At 41.9% G+C, this 18,066-nt stretch overlaps 2 long non-coding RNA genes across 3 annotated transcripts in view; both read left to right on the top strand.

Annotated features, from left to right (window-relative positions):
* The window catches only part of LOC309862249, a 103,946-nt gene extending 98,962 nt beyond the window's left edge, over positions 1 to 4,984 (top strand). Inside the window, exon 7 of the long non-coding RNA XR_014310375.1 lies at positions 4,911 to 4,984. This is a non-coding gene — a long non-coding RNA (uncharacterized lncRNA). The remainder of the gene's footprint in view (positions 1 to 4,910) is intronic.
* A 2,424-nt stretch (positions 4,985 to 7,408) lies between these two features.
* LOC309862250 overlaps positions 7,409 to 18,066 on the top strand; it is a 42,464-nt gene continuing 31,806 nt past the window's right edge. Inside the window, exons 1-3 of one of the 2 annotated variants that reach the window (XR_014310382.1) lie at positions 7,409 to 7,445; positions 14,429 to 14,584; positions 16,351 to 17,153. This is a non-coding gene — a long non-coding RNA (uncharacterized lncRNA). Of the gene's footprint in view, positions 7,446 to 14,428; positions 14,585 to 16,350; positions 17,154 to 18,066 lie in introns of those variants that run through there. The other variant, XR_014310381.1, reaches the window with a different exon arrangement.

Below are 18,066 nucleotides of genomic sequence, written 5' to 3'. Positions count from 1 at the left end.
CTGGTCAATTCTTCCTCTTGGGTCAGCTACTATCATATTTATGCAAAATTTTCACCTAATATTGGCAGAATACTGAGTGTGTCTCCCACCAAGTTTCAAATAGATCCCTCACAACCTCTCTCCACAATTAATCAATACCCTATAAATAAAGAAGCCTTTCAAGGCTCAGAGACACATTGCTAGTGCCTGTAATACACCTCTTTCACCTATTAAAAAAAAAAAAAAAAACCACCCCAATGGCCAAGGCTGGAGTTTTGTCCAGAACCTCCGAGCTATAAAGAATGCTATAATCCCTCAGCAGTCTGTTCCCAACCTCTGTGTACTACTGACATCCATTTGCTCTAAAAGCAAATTTTTCACTGTAATTGATCCATGCAGTACATTTTCAGTATTCCAATTGATAAGAATAGTCAATATCTTTTTTGCTTTAACTTGGGGAGAATGAAAGTACACTTGGACAGTAAGTCCCTATTATTTCAGAGAGGGTCTGTCCTTTTCACAAACCTTAGATGATACAAGATTTTCATCAGGCTCTACTTTGTTTCAATGTATAGATGGTTTGCATCTCTTCTCCCCTTTTCTCAAATGTCTTCTCAGGAAGACAGCATCCATCTGTTAAAAATTCTGGCCTAAAAGGACACTAAGTGTCCAAGGAGAGTTTGAAGTTTGGTCAAACTCAGGTTAGATACTTAGAGCATATAATCTTGAAATAAGGACTACATTGGATCCAGATCAAACCCCTCACCAATGCTCAATGCTGGCAGATTACCTTTTGAATCCCCATGACAATTTACAGGAGACTCATCTAACCAGTGCAGATTTTCATGGTTTACTGATGGCTCTTAAAGAATGAAAATGATGACTTTGGTGCTGGCTATGCTATTGCAATTCCTTTTGAAGTCACTGAAACAACACCCTTACTTCAGTCTAATGGGCTTTTTACTCAAGTTTCTACCTTAGTGGAGGATAAAACCACAGACATTTGCACCAATAGTTTGTATGCCTTTGGGGTACTTGGCAACTCTGGAATATTATGGAAATAATGAGGTATCTTTACATCTTATGAGAATAAATTTAAAATGGTTTCTATGTCCATAATTTATTAGGTGCCATACTCTTATTGGCTAGTCTAGCTACTAAGGATTCCCGACATTCCAGACTCAACTCCCTGAGGGCCAGAGTAATCCACCTTGTTGATTATATTTAAAAAAAAAAAAAAAAAAACAGAGGAAAAGAAAAGTGCTGCTCTCCAGGAAACAAATAGCAAAACTTCTGTCATGGTCCAAAGGGATGTTTTCCCAGATGGTAATTTTGGAAAAATTGATGAGATACCCAAAAATTGACCTAAGAGAAGGAAAGTCAGAACTCCAAATCTAATAATTGTTGACTTTATAAAAAAGAGAACTCTGGTTTAGACCAAATAACATTCTGGCCCTCCCAGAAATTCTAAAATTCTCAATACTTAACAATTGTACATACATTAGAGCATTGGTCTACTGACAAAATGATAGCATTCAGGAACCAATATTGGTGGAGAAAGTTAATAAGGCTGGGAAAAGTGCCTACCTTACTTGTCCCATCTGTCCGAAGCATAAAGCAGGGAAACCAGTTCATATAGATGGATTTTATACAACTTTTCCCTCTCGTGGGTAAATACATTTTAGTCATAGTCTATATGTTTTCTCACTGGACTGAAGCTTTCCCTTTATAGACAAGCCAATCCTTCTTCTGTTAGAAAATATTATCCCTATATGGGGAAATGCTCTTGAACTTCATAGTGATCTGGGAGCCCATTTTACTGGTCAAGTGCTTCAACAAATCTGACCTATTTGGCCAGTTTTACAACACTTTCATTGTGCATATTATCTCTGGTCCTCAGTCACACATACCAAGAGCACTGTTAAGACTCAACTGGCAACATTTGTAGAAACTTTCTAAATACTTGGCCTAAAGCATTACCATTGGTCCATCTTCATTCAGTTGGGAACTCATTCACTCTCATCCTTTGAGATACTCACAGGATGTCCAGTGCACTTGGCTCCTGCCTTGTCTGACCCACAGTTACTAAGAAGAGAAATACTTCAGTAATGTAAAGGCCTCATTGTTTCCATTAAAAATAATCATGCTTTAGTAGAGCAGTATTTTCACATTGCAATCCCAGGAAGAAATGACCTTATGTATCAAACCTTGCAACCTGGATTTTTCATCTGTTGGAAGAGACTCCTCCAGAAAGACTCTTCGGCCTTTCTGGAAAGACCCTTATCAGGAACTGCAAACCAACACTTGTGCTGCCAGACTCCAGGGAATAGAGCCTTGTATTCATGCAACACATCTAAAGAAAGCACCAAATCCTGATTAGATCTGCACACCATCTGGTGACCTGAAAGTAAGGATTTCCTGGAATTGAAGCAGATGACATCTGACGAGACCACTTTTCCAAGATGTGCGGACCAGATCTGTATACCTTTTTCTCACTGTTGCTTTTTCTGTCTCTTTCATGGAAAGACAAGGCTCTTGTCTGCATCTCTCAAACACTTGCAGAAAGGGGGGGAACTCATCTTTTGATTATGGCCTTTTAGAAACACCCTCATCATGATCCTGGGACAAATTAAATTTTCACTTGCTGCTTCTGAAGGGTTGAAAGGTTCAGCATTCATTGGGGTTTTCTTCATCTGAACTATTAACTAACTTTGGATTCTTACCCAATTCATGGTCTCTGAATGTGTGACCTTGGAGGCTATTTTATGAATAACACATTTGGTTCCAAAGAGTTCTTTGGACAGAGCCATACTGTTTCAAACCATCTTGGAGGCTTTACCATTTGCAGAAAGTTCATTAGGTATTGCTTCATGTTTGTGTCTGGACTGTATCTTCCCAAATGCAACCAATGAATTCTTTCAGTGCACTTTTGCAGGACCCATGATTCTGCTTTCATGACTGCTGTAAGCTCAGACTTCCAGGAGGCATATGTAACTTCAGGTATATAGTCATAGAGAGAACTTTTCTCCCCTAAGTCAAAGTAAGGGCCAAGAAATATGTAAGTTGCCTACTTTGAGATCCAGAGTCCTAGTTTAGTTCCATCACATAACTTGGAATCATTATATTACTTCTGCTTTGTATAATTTAAGTTTTGTGTTTTATTGACTGCTGAACTTTTTAGAAACAGTGATGATCAGCAAGGTGACGCTGGATCATGGTTTGAGATGATCTCCAAAACTTCCGACCTTGAGAAAATTCAGACATTAGATGGAAAGTGCCTCCTTCATAACCTTTCTTTTTACTCAAATACAGCTTTAAGTGTTTTCCAACTGCTTTGTACTCTCTCTTCTCCGTAGGACATGACAACTAGTGAAGGTCCTTCCTGGCACTGAGGGACAAAACCACTAAATATAAGGAGTCTGACTATTGATCAGCAATGCTTTATCAAAAAGGGAGAAATGTGAAAATTAATAATGGGAAACCTCACTACAATGGAGTCAAAAGATTTAGCAGGGAGAGCTGTCGTCCTACCACTCATCCTCAATTGCAGACCCAACAGGAAGAGATAGATCATGCACCAAAGGATGCTGCTTTCCTACCCTGCAGGAAGAAGAGAGGCTTACTTCCTCCCCTCCCCCTATCTTTTCCCCTCCCCCAACAGCCTCGCCCGTGAAAGACTCTCAGCTTAGCCAGTGAGAAGCCCCTCTACTTCCAACTCCCAGTTCACTCCAATGGGCTTTTTGTTTGTAACAGCCTTCCCAACCTCCCCTTTTCCTCCCCAAAACAGTGCTTCTCTCCTGTGTCCTGTGGACTTACCTATGGTTTTGCTGTAGCTTGCTTGTCCCAGAATGCAGTTCTCTGCCATTCCCAAATAAATCCGTATTTTGCTGGTAAACTAACTGGCAGTTTGGCTTTTAAGGTCAACAATACCCAGGTGGAGAAGAGCTAGTATGGCTTTTTGCCCAGTAAGATCACCTGGAGGGATTAAGAGAGCTCAAGAAAAGGCCGGAGGCTTTGCACGTAATGTACAATAATTAAGAACAAGAGTCGCAGGAAATCACCTGAAAGAAGGGTACCCCTTTCTAGGTAAAGAGACCTAGAGGAGAGAGACACCCAGCAGGATGCCCTCTCAAGAGCCCACAGAGAAAAACAAGAATCTGCAGTAATCTTGGGCCGGGCCTCCACAGGGATGGCTGCACTGACTACATGCTGGACCTTGAGGGCTCAGGAGCCCTCCAGCCAAATAAGAACATCGCTACCCCAGTGTGCACTTTGCTTTCTGAGCCTCTGGTGGCCAGTGCCAGAAGACAGAGAAAGGACCACACCCATCCCCACTGAGGGCTTCCTGGAAGAAACAGGTCTGTCTGAGGAAAGAAGGGAAAAGCTATCATCAGCAGCTTTGGAGTTTTGATCTCACTGACCTGAACACTGCAATTGTAAACCACATCTCCGGTTGGGATTTAAAGTAACTGTAGGTGGCTCAGTGGGTTAAGCCTCTGCCTTCTGCTCAGGTATTGATCTCAGGGTCCTGGGATGGAGCCCAACATCGGGCTCTCTGCTCAGCAGGGAGCCTGCTTCCGCCTTTTTCTCTGCCTACTTGTGATTTCTCTCTCTGTCAAATAAGTAAATAAAATCTTTTTTAAAAATAAAGTAACTGTAGGATATCTGTGACCTATGAGGGAACAGAAAAATCACTGGTTTGGTAGTTTTCAACCATGATTAGGGGAAGATTATTCCCCACAGAACAGAGTTTAGAAAAGCAGTAGGAAAGGAAAAAAATAAGTTGCATTCTGATCACAGTCCACACATCATGTTTGTGCAGCATGCCAGCTACATTTGCTTGGCCCAGCTGGCATAACTCTTGTAACAACCATCCTCAGATCTCATCGCGTTTGAATGACAGTGATTGAGATGATTGCTTTCACTTTCAGAAAATCCCCAAAGAGGAAAATGCCATCCATGTGATTTGGAGAAAAGGAACTTGGTCAGATACTGAGACCAGGACCTGATCTAGTAGCAGAGGTAAGAGCTTTTACGATTCACAGCTGTTTGTACCTTTGTCTTTCTTTGCTAACTTCGACTGTCCCGAAGTCACACTAAGGGAATAAAGAACACACAGTTTTGTTAGGCAGAGGAGAAATTAAGATTTACCCAGCTTCTAAAGGAAACCAGTTATCTTTCAGCTTATCCTGTGTCATTACAGAAGCTATGACAATGAGAACCAACAAGGTATGGAATTCCCAAGGAAAAGGGATAGAACCTGAAGACAGCACAGGAGGTGGGACTCACGGTAATGGGTTAGTTAGGTTGTTCAATGGACAGGGTAAGAGCAAAGCAGAAGATGATAGCTGTCCTTGGCAACAACACATCAGTGCTGGGGTTGGAGTGGAAGAAGGAGAAGAAAAAGCTCAAGGAGGAGTAATTAAACCAAGTGTTCTACTGGCTGCCTAGTCATCTCTCATTGAAGACTCCCATGTACTTGCAGGGCATAGGCAGGCAGCATGAGTTTTGAGGGTGCTTGTAACCTGTAGTCTCCATCATCCCCCACTCTGATTACCTCTACTCAAGATAGAGTGAAATAGCACTGCCCTGTAACCTAAACCCCCTGAAACTGGCAGGAAGATCAGCTCCATGACAGTAGCAAAAAGACAAATTTTTTGCATAGTCAAGTTATTATAACACATTCTGATCAGGATGGCTTTAAATTATACATGTACATTTCTTGCCAAAAGTGTTATTTAATAAGGCCTAGAGTAAAATTGAAAGTAAAAGCAAAAGAGTAAAGGAAAAAAGTAAGAGTTTTTTCAAGTTTTTATCTTGTGTTCCTTACTGAAGAGATACATTTAGTAGCTGTTTCTCAGGTGACTAAACTTTGCTGTCTTGCTTAGTTTTTTATGTATTTAATTTGTCTGTAAACCTGGATTCTGTGCAAAGTTCCATAACAGCTTTAAAACATAGGCTTTATTAGGGATGTGAAAGCTGAGAATGTAGTAATATTTTCTCCTTATTAACTCATCACATGATACCAAGGGGGCATTGGTGGGGAAATGGGAACTTAGAGCACTCAGATATTCAAATTGGGAAGAGACAGGGCCAAGCATGCCTTTTTATGACCCTAAACATAAATGAAGTTCCACATAAAACTTGAGTCCTTTAATCCTTGAATCCTTTGGTTTGAGAGTTGAATCATACAATATTTTTTAAAAGATTTTATTTATTTGTCAGAAGGAAAGAGAGAAAAAGCACACAAGCAGGGAAAGAGGCAGGCAGAAGCGGAGAGAGAGGCTCCCTGCCGAGCAAGGATCCCGATATGGGACTCGATCCCAGGACCCCGGAATCATGACCTGAGCTAAAGGCAGTGGCTTAACCCACTGAACCACCCATGCGTCCCTAATATATATATATATTTTTAAGTCCTATTTATCTACAGGTTTGGGTTGTTTTCCTGCTTTCCTTTTCACTGGTTGGTGGGTTTTGGGAGGCAGGGTTTTTGTTTGGTTTTTGGTTTTTTATTCTTCATTTCAGAAGATATCCTTTGTAAGAGTTGATAAATGAGTGCTACATGTCTCCACTTTTAACTGGTGGTGTCCACTGGTAAGAGGGAGTCATGGGTGATTCTTCAGTTGACTCAAATTCCAGAAAATTGGCCTAAGTCATCTGCAGCATAGTTCTTTACTATTCACTGAGGATATGAACTTGGTGCCACACAACACAGAGCGTAGATAAACGACGAGTGATGCAGAATGCTTGAGGTCAAAAAAGTGTCAGAAGTTTGATGAAGCGAAAGAATATGAGCAACCTCAAACTTAGGTCTGTCCCTTTTTTGCCCTGCAGTGTGACTGTGCCACTCTCTGAACATCATTTTCTTCATCTGTAGAATTTTGAAAATGATACCTATTATGTCAGTTAAATGAGAGAAAGGTAGTACCTAGGACATAGTAGGCACTGTGTAAATGTTGGTCTCTTCTCCTTCCCACAGAAGAGGCTGTGTGGGACCCTGTGTTGCAACACAGGATAAGCTCTTCCTATTTTGCAAAAGGAACTGCCTAGGCTGTGTTCCAGTCTCTCAGCCTCGAGCTCACACTGAGTCATGTGACACTCCTTTGTGAGCATAGCAGCAGACGGCACCTTGCTGTTGAAATCCAAGGAGTGCTGGCAGCTGCCGGACAGGAAAACCAACAGAGATCACACCTCCCAGAAGATGGCTGTTTCAAAGTGAGTTCTGGGGGACACCTGGGTGGCTCGGTTGGTTGGACGACTGCCTTCGGCTCAGGTCATGATCCCGGAGTCCCGGGATCGAGTCCCACATCAGGCTCCCGGCTCCATGGGGAGTCTGCTTCTCCCTCTGACCTTCTTCTTGCTCATGCTCTCTCTCACTGTCTCTCTCTCAAATAAATAAATAAAATAAAATAAAATCTTCAAAGTGAGTTCTGGGTTTCCATGGACTCCTCGAGGGAAATTTCCAGGTAAGATGGTCCAAATGGCCAGAAACCATGTGCCCAAAATGTAAAACTCCACTATTTCAAACTGTAGATTAGGAGCACCCTGGTGGCTCCATCGGTTAAGCATCCACTCTTGATTTCTGCTCAGATTATGATCTCAGGGTCATAAGATTGAGCCCTGTGTTGGGGCTCCTCACTCAGGGGGAGTCTGCTTGAGATTCTCTCTCATCCTCTCCCAATGCCCCACCCCCCAACCTTGTGCTCTCTCCCTCTCCCTCTCTCTGTCTCTCACATAAATAAATAAATCTTTAGGGATGCCTGGGTGCCTGTCGCGATTCAGCACCTGACTCTTGGTTTCAGCTCAGATCATGGTATCAGGGTCGTGGGATTAAGCCCCACGTTGGGCTCCACGCTCTGTGGGGAGTCTGTTGGAGATTCTCCCTCTCCTTCCTCCTCTGACCCTCCCCCTGCTCTCTCTTTCTCTCTAGCTCATTCTCGAAAATAAATAAATCTTTTTTAAAAATATTTTTAAAAATGCAAATTACAGGAAAACGCTTCTCTTCATTTTCCAAAGTAGCAAAGATTTAGAAACTATCAAATGCTGAGAAAGAAGAAGCAAAAACTCACACATGTAGATCACTTGGGGGAACAAATGGAAACACGTAACTGACTATCTGGGTCCTTAGAGAAGCAAAGCACATAGCCGGCCTGGATGAGGCATACAAGAATTTCATCAGGCAAAATGCCGGTGTGAGGGAAAGTAGAGAGAGAGCAAGAAAGGCTGGGTGCTGTCAGAGCACGTGGCCATCTGACTCCCAGCAGAGGGAGGGAAGGCTGGTATGAGCAGCTCCCCTGCCTGGCAGCCTAAGGGAAGGTTCAGCAAGGCAATAGGAGGTCCTCCTGCCTGTGGCAGCCACCAGAGGGGTCCCGTGTCTCCCAGAAATAGGTCCACTCTGCTATCTCTGTGGCAGTGGCTCATGGGCTGGGAGCAGCCCGTGGCAGTGTGGCTGTGCATAGACCTGTGGTCCCCTCTGCCCTCTGTGTTTGGAGGACTGTGGGCACATTTCCATGGCCACCCCAGTTGCTTTTTGGTAAACACATTTGGCAATGTATATTACAAGTTTTTTAAATGATTTTACTTATTTTTTAATCTTATAAGTATATCCCTTGAGATCTATCCTAAGGAAGTCTCCTAAAATGGGAAAAATAACTTGAGTTACATAACTATTCATAAGAAGTGTTTCTGATAGCAAAAAATTAGAAGCCCGTCGTCACTTTCAGTTAACCATGGCAGCGTCCACCCCATCTGTTCCACTCGCTTCCTTGGGCTGCCTGAGCCTGTTTTGAGTTTGTGAGTTCTCTTAATAGAGATTTTAAAAAGGTAAAATACACTGGTTAGACCTTAAACTCCTGAACTTCTTTGTGACTCTAGGACCCAAAGGGATATTCTGTGTCTTAGTCTGGGAGGTGGTTCCAGGCGTATGTGAAAATTCCCCAAACAGTGCACTTAAGATTTAAGCCCTGCATGCACTTTTAGTGGATGTATTTTAGCCTCAATAAAGAAGGAAAAGATGAAATCAAAGGATACGCTGCCCAAAGTTAGAGACTGTGCAACTCTGGTGTTCTGATTGTCCTTTGTGATGTAACTCTCAGTCTCAGACATGACTGTTCAGCTGATGTGAGAATCAAACAGGTGACGAGGACAGACGAAGACACACACACATTCTTGTTATGACAAAGGACCTGGAGAACGTGAATTCCACTTTCTACTGACTCTCCTCTCCCTCTGTCCACATCCTCACCCTCTTACCACGATGATTTCCCTCTCTTAGCTGCCACCACTACCTTAGTCCTGTCCCTGCCACTAGTACTATTGTCCCAAATCCAAACAAAAAGTGCCAATCACCAGCATCTTCTCCATTCTTTCGTGGGACCCATAAGTATCCAGTTGTCCTCTGCTTCCTTCATCATTTAAAAAAAACTTTTACTTTATTTTGTTAAAGCTTTTATTTATTTCTTTGTCAGAGAGAGTGACCAGGCCCAAGCAGGGGCAGCAGCAAAGTAAGAGGGAGAAGCAGGCTCCCCGCTGAGCAAGGAGCCCGATTTGGGATTCGATCCCAGGACCTGGTGCAGATGCTTAACTGACTGAGCCACCCAGGCATCCCAAAAACCTTTTACTAAAGTAAAATCCAGAAAGCACTTGAGTGACATCATTGGATTTTTTTTTCCTCCAATAAATATAAGCATGTTATAAACCAAATCTTGCTGTTTAAATTAAAACTGCAATCTGTCACTTGTTTGACGCGTAACATCTGCCCCTCAGAGATGACAAAATTGATTTGAATTCAAATGAGAACAAAATGCCACTCAACCCTGGGATGTGTACTCTGTAGCCCCCATCAGGACAGAGATACAGTTCTGCATGCAGATATCCAGCATTTGTAACTTAGAACCAAACTGTGACTTTGAATAACTAAGTGATAAATCAGGGATTTATATTCAGTTCAGTGTAGTGACAGGTTGCTGACCTATTCTTATGCTATGCATTCAACAAATATGTATTTAGCAAATAGATAGTGTTGGCAAATGCTGTGGATTACTGCTCAATATCCAGTCTCCCCTTCTTCCATACTAACAGAACCTTCATTTTATTCTGGGCAGCAGCATGTCTAGGCTCAAGCAATAAATCGATATTGGTGTACATACTTGTGACAGTTTTGTTCTATTTAGCCAGATACTAAATATCCCAATTTCCTTTTGCAGCAGAAATGGCCATGGGAGCCAGTTATGGCTAATAAAATGTAAGGGGAAATCTTCTGGAGCCTTCTAAGAAGGCTTTCCTTCCTGATAAATGAGATGGATGCTGGTACCTTCCTCCCCACCTCTCCACCTGCCTTTTTCCTAATGCAGATGGAATTAGAGAGCTCCAGCAGCAACCTCAAGGTCATAAGGCAGCAAGCAAGAGAATGAATGACAGGCACACTGAAGACTGCAGAAAAGAAGGTTAGGTCAGTTCCTGAGATCAGAAAGGCAGGATTAAATGAAGGGTCTCAGAAATATAAGGGGCCTGGCAGTGTTATTTAGGCAATAAAATACAGAACCAATGAAAAATGAATGGTAGGAACCCTGAGGTGCATTGAGAGCCCAGGTAAGGCTAGCATTAAGTTAGAGAAGAATCCTGCTCTCAGTCACGTTTGGTAACAGCATAAAATGAGGTTAACTTTTTTCGGAGAGCAATATAGCAGTATCTATCAGCATTTAAAATGCACAGATCAATTAAACTAGCAGTTCTACTACTGGGAAATTATCCTGCAGAAAAACACAGGTGCACAAAAGATATATGTACAAGATTATGTATTGCAGCATTGTTTGAAATAGCTAAAAACTAGAAGCAACCAAAATATGAAATTGGGAAAATAAAGTACAACCATTCATACGGTGAAATACTGTGCAGCTGTTCAAGAAAGAATAAAGTGGTGTACATGTAATGACATGGAAAGATGCCCAGGAAGTATTCTTAAGGGGGAAAAAAAGAGCAATGCATATAATACCCCATTTTTGTTTTTTAAAAAATCGTTAAATGTAAGTTTAAAATGCCATGTGTGTATATACGTATACACATAGGAAAAGCCTGAAAGAGAAGGGCCAAACAGATAAAATGGACCCAATTATTACGTTTCCATGTCTTTTCTACCAAGTGCCATTGGTGTGGCAATATTAACTGAAAGCAGACAATAGGAATAACTCAAGGACAAAGTTCAGCGTGGGTGACAAGCAGCTAAAAAAATCTGCAGAGTCCAACATGATGCACCTTCCAGACAAGATCTGATAGGGGAAGCATGTAAATGCCAAGGAAGCATCAGAAAGAGGAAAAAAAAGAGAGGAATCAGGAAACTCAAAGTCATTATCAAGGCAAAGAAAAGGCTCAGGAAATGTAACATGAATCTACAGAAGATTGGGACGCTGGGTGCCTCAGTGGGTTAAGCCTCTGCCTTCGGCTCGGGTCATGATTCAGGGTCTTGGGATCAAGCCCCGCATTGGGCTCTCTGCTCAGCAGGGGGCCTGCTTCCCCCCCCCCCCTGCCTGCCTCTCTGCTTACTTGTGATCTCTCTCTGTGTGTCTAATAAATAAATAAAATCTTTAAAAAAAAAAAAAAGAAGAAGAAAGTAAGGAAGATATATCTGTGGAGATGTGAAAGACAGGGAGATCGTGTTGGGGAGAAGAGAGGCAGCTCTGAGTTTGAGTCCCTGGAGCTGGGACAGATCTGAACAAGGAAAGAGCCCCTGGAGGGAACATGCCTGGGGGTGGCTGGAAGGACAGATGAAATTATGACGGCAAAGCCCCCCTCCATTGTATACCACAGACTCTGCTTCCAAACGTGAGGGTAGTTCCACTGTGCTCCACTGGCGTCTGTCCCATTTCCCTCAGCTTTCCTACCTGACTTGCTCTCCTTCACTGCAAGCCAGTATAGTATGTTCTTAAAATTTCTTTCCCTGGCCTCTGCCCTTGCACAAGCTTACAGTTTCACTTGAGGGTTTCTAAGGGACTTTACTGCTAAAAATTTCAGAGGCTAACAAAATAACAAATATTACTGATCTTTATGGTTAAGTCAATAGAATGAGCCTATTTATGGTGGTGGTGGTACACTTCCTCTCCCAGCTCCCTTAGACCTCGACGATGAGCCCCACAGCTAAGTGCAGACCCAGCCATCTTTTTTTTTTTTTTTAAAGATTTTATTTATTTGATAGACAGAGATCACAAGTAGTCAGAAAGGCAGGCAGAGAGAGAGAGGAGGAAGCAGGCTCCCTGCTGAGCAGAAAGCCCGATGCGGGACTCGATCCCAGGACCCTGGGATCATGACCTGAGCTGAAGGCAGAGGCTTTAACCCACTGGGCCACCCAGGCGCCCCCCCAGCCATCTTTTTATTACTGGCCAGGTTTCCACACTCCCTTTCATGCCATCTTTTCTCTAGCTTAAGCTCTGTTGGTTGAGTTTTAACTCTAATGCGAATGAGAAGTATGAGCTTGTAGCTAAACGTCTGACATTTCAGCACAAGCTCCAGACCTGTCCCTCCCACCTCAGTGCCTTCTCGATGTGCTCAAAACCATTTCCTTAAAAAGACCGCCAAAGCCCAGAAAAGCATTGTGGGTCACAAGCGAGAATATAGAAGTTTTAGGGAATAAAATCAGGGGGCTGGCTACAGAAGCCAAGCAGCAGCAGCGAGGAGCTTAAACAGATGCCATTATGAAATTGTGAAGGGAGCAGGGTAGCAGTCTCCATGGAGCAGGGACATAAGCCTCCTCCAGCTGATGAAGTATGAAAGGGGGTGACTTCAAATGATGACTTTTTGAAGGAAGTGACACCAAAAAGAGGGAAACAAGTATGTCCACCATAGTTTTTAGTTGTGATATACCTCAACCACCTCTTGGCTGGAAGGAAGGACCAACTCGCAAAAGAGTTTTAAACATGGTAGAGCTCAGACCTCACTGGTGAAGATAAGGTTCAGCCAAGGGATGAAGAGAAGTCTGTTGGATTTCCCAGACCAGAGCTGGTCCCTCATTGCCAGGCAAGCAAGAAACCATCCTCAGGGACCCAGGCTGGAGAGCAGGTGTGCATTGAAAGCTGGATGCCTCTGCCGGCATGAGGTCTGGAGCACATGGTGTCCTTACTGGAAAAGTCATATCAAGATGGTGACAGGGTCTGGACTGCCATGCAAGTCCAGAGACTGTGTAGTGTGGGCACACAGCTGAGGCAGTGTACCCTGGGATGTCCCTAGACACGAATCCACTGCTTACTGATTGGTAAGCATTCTGAAACCAGGAAGAGGAGCCCCCTTCCTCCTCAATGGCCTTCCTCTATTGACAGATTTAACATCATGCTTAGTGTAGGGGAAAAAGGCTTAAATAGCCTGTCCAGTATTGCAGAGCAGTTACAGAAGGGTGATTTGGAGCTAAAGCAATAAATTGATAATTGGCAGACACGTACTAAAATTAACAATAACTCCCCAATACCGTCTAATCCCTGAGCATATCCAAATTTCTGTAATTGTCCCAAAGGTGTCTTGTATAGTTTTGGGTGGTTGTTTGGTTTTCATTTGTTTGTTTGTTTGTTGTTTGTTTGTTTAACTAGGATCTAATCAAGTAGTATTATGTCCTTTTAGCCTCTCTTGGTTTAGAGCAGTCCCTCCCAACCTTTTTATTTTAATGACCGGATCTTTATAAGAAATTGAGTCTGTTGTTCTATAGATTGAGCCACATTTTAGATTTGTTTTATTCTTTCTTTCTGGTGTTGTTTAATTTGGTTTCTGTCCCCTGAATTTCTTATAAGCTATAAGTTACATCCAAAGGTTTGAGTAGGATCAGAGGAGATATTTCTAACTGGAATACTTCATGAACGAAGGTCTGTTCTGTGGTTTGCCTGCTAAGGGCCTAGAGTGGAAACCCTCTGTTCACTACTCAGTTTTCTTGGCATTCACCTTGGACGCCTTGGTGCAGAGTATTGACGCTCATTCTAGATACGTGCCAGTGTTTAATTTACAACCAGCACTGGATGCCTGGGTGGCTGTCAGGCAAAGAGGCCACATGGACTGCTATGCATAAAGGTGCTCTGAAAATGTCACATGCTAAACAAAAATGAGACACTATTGTGTGTTTCAGCTCTTACAAGTAGTGATTTCTTCAACCATTGAATGACTTAGGGGAAAAGGTTTTTAAACTGCCATCTCATTTAAAATTTGAAAATATCTGGGGCACCTGGGTGGCTCAGTCATTGAGCATCTGCCTTCAGTTCAGGTCATGATCCAAGGGTCCTGGGATCAAACCCCGCCATCAGGCTCCCAGTCCCTCTCCCATTCGCCCTGCTTGCGTTCCCTCACTCTCTGTGTCTCTCTCTGTCAAATAAATAAATAAATTCTTTAAAAATAAAATAAAATAAAATTTGAGATCCTCAACTAAGAAACCTAAGAAACCAATTCTAATTTATGTACCTACCATGTTTCCTCACTGCAGGGATATTTTCTACTTGATTACCTTATTCATATTTACATCTCAAGAGCTTTGCCAAATATATCATCTAAACAGAAAAGCAATAAGAAGTCGTGCGGAAGACTATTGGACTAAAACTTAGGACCTGAGTTCTGGTACAAACCAGCAGGAAAGCCATGGGTAAGTTACTTAACTTCTCCCAAAATCAGCTTCCTCATTCCTAGAATGAAGGTAAATAATTCCCTCATGTTGTTGAAAGTGATGGTAGATTATAGAAGCAGAACAATCTAAGTTCATAGCCTTTGTCTCCCTCATTCTTGTTATCGGTAAATAAAACTAAAATTCTGAGAGCTGTGATTTCTTTTTCTTTTTTTTTTAAGCAATTCAAGTCTTTATTTTGTATTGGTTTGTCTTTTTTTCTAAGATTTTATTTATTTATTTGACAAGGAGAGATATCACAAGTAGGGAGAGAGGCAGGCAGAGAGAGAGAGAGGGAAGCAGGCTCCCTGCTGAGCAGAGAGCCTGATGCGGGGCTTGATCCCAGGACCCTGAGATCATGACCTGAGTGAAGGCAGAGGCTTAACCCACTGAGCCACCCAGCTGCCCCTGTATTAATTTGTCTTTATTCATTTTATCATATAATATCAGATGCTGTGTTAAAATTTGAAATCTGGGAAGGCTCCTTTTTCCTATCCAGAGTTCATAAATATGAGCAGTAAAGTAAGTTCATTCACCTGAAGAGAATTTGTTTTAAAACACTAGAAGGTAATACCCATAGGTAGCAATACAATCTTCAGGAAATCAGAGTAGCAGGATTAGAGAATCTGGCTCCTTGTCTCACTCTCCACAAATTTATAGCTTGATTCCTCCACTGAAGAGGAAAGGATAGAATGTATGTAGTCCAACAAGGGAGAAACTCTTCCCAAATGGCACTGCTGGGTGAACCCCCATTTTTTCACCTTGAGATGATGTTGAGTTTTCCTTTCTTGTTGGCCTTTTGGATGTTTCTCAGATGTATTGCTATTTTGACCTTTCACTTTTCTCCACAAAGAATAAAAACTTTCTTTGAATATAGTATGAGATGGGGGTATGACCTCCAATATCTAAACTCGCTGGTTCATGTGTGATTGAACTTTCAATGAGAATACCTCCTGGGCATTCCTATTTCCTGATGCCACGCAAGTAAAAGAGCTCAAAGAAATCCAGCAGCCCTCAGGTTACAGGACAGCCCATTCCCCGATATCAGTCGTAAGGCTGAGTACACAGGTAATTCACATAAGACATGCCTCTGACTCTGACCCGGAACCTCTTTCAGAATAGATTCCAGGAACATCAGCAAAATCAGAGATCAACACAAAAAGGGTGAGGAGCCCTTCTAACATACCAGAGATCTTCACTGCTTCAGATTAATGGAAAATATTTATTGTAGTAATCATTTACTGCTGTGTGATGGATTACTCCCAAATTTAGTGGCTTAATAGCAGTATACACATTTATTAATAAGTCAAGTTTCTGTGTGGTCAGTTGTGAGTCCGCTTAGCTGGGTGTTTTCAGGCTTGGGGTCTCTCGTGTGCTTACACTCAAGATACCAACCAGGGTTACAGTCGTGCACAGGCTTGACTGGGCCTAGAGGACCCACTTCCCCTTAAAAAAGAGAGAGAGAACGAGAATAAGGCAGAAGCAGCAATGTCTCTTTTGACCCACTGTTAGAAATCATACCTTGTCCCTTCTTCCACTTCAGGTCACCAGAAGCAAATTACTAAAGCCAGTGTACATCCCAAGGGAGATGACTAAGCTTCACCTTTTCAAGGAAGGAGTGTCCGTTTGGAGGCTTTTTTTTTTTTTTTTAATTGGAAGCGGGGGGAACCAACATAATGTAGAATTTGCCATCTTCACCATTTTTTTTCATCTTAACCATTTTAAAAAATATTTTATTTATTTGACAGAGAGAAATCACAACTAGGCAGAGAGGCAGGAGGAAGCAGGCTCCCTGAAGAGCAGAGAGCCCGATGCGGGGCTCCATTCCAGGACCCTGGGATCATGACCTGAGCCGAAGGCAGAGGCCCTAACCCGCTGAGCCACCCAGGTGCCTCCATCTTAACCATTTTTAAATGTACAATTCAGTAGTGCTGAGAATATTCACACTGTCGTACAGATCTCCAGAGCCGCTTCTTCGTGGAAAACTGAACTCTACAGCCATCAGGCAGCTCCCTGTTTCCCCTTCCTCCCGCCCCTTTTAATCACCATTCTGCTTTCCGTTCCCATGAATTTGACACTTTAGATATCTCACACCCTGGAATCACATAGTATTTGTTTTTCTGTTTGTGGCTTATTTCACATAACACAATGTCCTCCAGGTTCAGCCATGTTTTAGCATGTGACAGGACTTACTTTCTAAAGCTGAATCATCTTCCATCAAACAGATAGACCTGTTCATTCATCTCTTCATCTGTCCATGGACACTTGGGTCGCTTCCACCTCTTGGCTCTTATGAAGGAAGCAGCTGTGAATATGAGCGTGTAAATATTTCTTCAAGACTCTGTTGTCAGTCTTTTGGATGTGTACCTTAGAAGTAGGATTGCTGGATCATTTGCTGGGACAGTTTTTTGAGCAAACACCATACTGTTTTTCACAGTGGCTGCACCATTTTATAGTTTCACCTAAGCACACCAGGATTCCAATTTCTCCACATCCTCCCCAACACCTGTTATTTTTTTGTTTTATTTTATAATAAACACCCTAATGGATATGAGGGGCTTATACTTTTGGTTTGAATATCTCTTAATAATTAGTGAAGTTGCACATCTTTTCATTTATTTGTTGACAATTTCTACACATCATCCTTGGAGAAATGTTTTTTGAAGACTGTCCATTTTTTAATCGGGTTCTTGGGTTCTTGTTGTCAAGTTGTGAAGGCATATTTTTAACCCCCACTTACCATACAGGTTTGTTGTGAAATCTAAAACATCCACGTTTACATATCACATTTAATGTCATGTTGTAGGCACCCCAAAAATTCTACTTGTCCTCTCAGGGTTTATATATTAAATAATATATGTAAAGCTGCTTTAAAAATTATAAAGTGCTACACAAATGTGAATTAATACTAAATCTCTATATGCAAAGTATTTTACTATTTTTCTCAGGTTCTCCACATTTAAATGCATGTGTCTTTTCATCTTTAGACTTTGTTTTGGTTTTTAGCTGTGATTCCTTTTTTTTCCATTTTATTGAAAGTTTTATCAAAAAATAGTAGTCAAAATAGAATGAATAAAGGCAGAGAAACAATAGCCAATTTCACTAAAGCCACGTCAGAGGAAGATATATTTGAAAATAAAATAAAATGGGAAGAAAGCTACAAAGATAACACCATTGAAAAATCCTAAGAGGACCAGAGCTGCTGTTCCTTCAGAGGATGTGAGTGATGTTGAAAGATTAATAACGTTTGGATCACGTTAATTACAGTGATGTTATAAACTCGGCTATTCCAGTTGCCATAACAACCCGCTATATGTCGGTTTTCTAATGACATTTCGAACAAGTGCTGAAGCGAACTGCCTCACTTGAGCACTTTGATTGCTGTCATTCAGTGATTTTTAAATTGAATTGTTTTGTTCTTAAAGAGTCAGAATATGTCACTGTCTTCAAAAATCTTCTCAAAA

This window comes from Mustela nivalis, assembly GCF_964662115.1.
Source record: "Mustela nivalis genome assembly, chromosome: 3".
Lineage (NCBI taxonomy): Eukaryota > Metazoa > Chordata > Mammalia > Carnivora > Mustelidae > Mustela > Mustela nivalis.
Note: the sequence above shows the minus strand (reverse complement) of the source record. Positions and strands in the feature narration are given on the sequence as shown.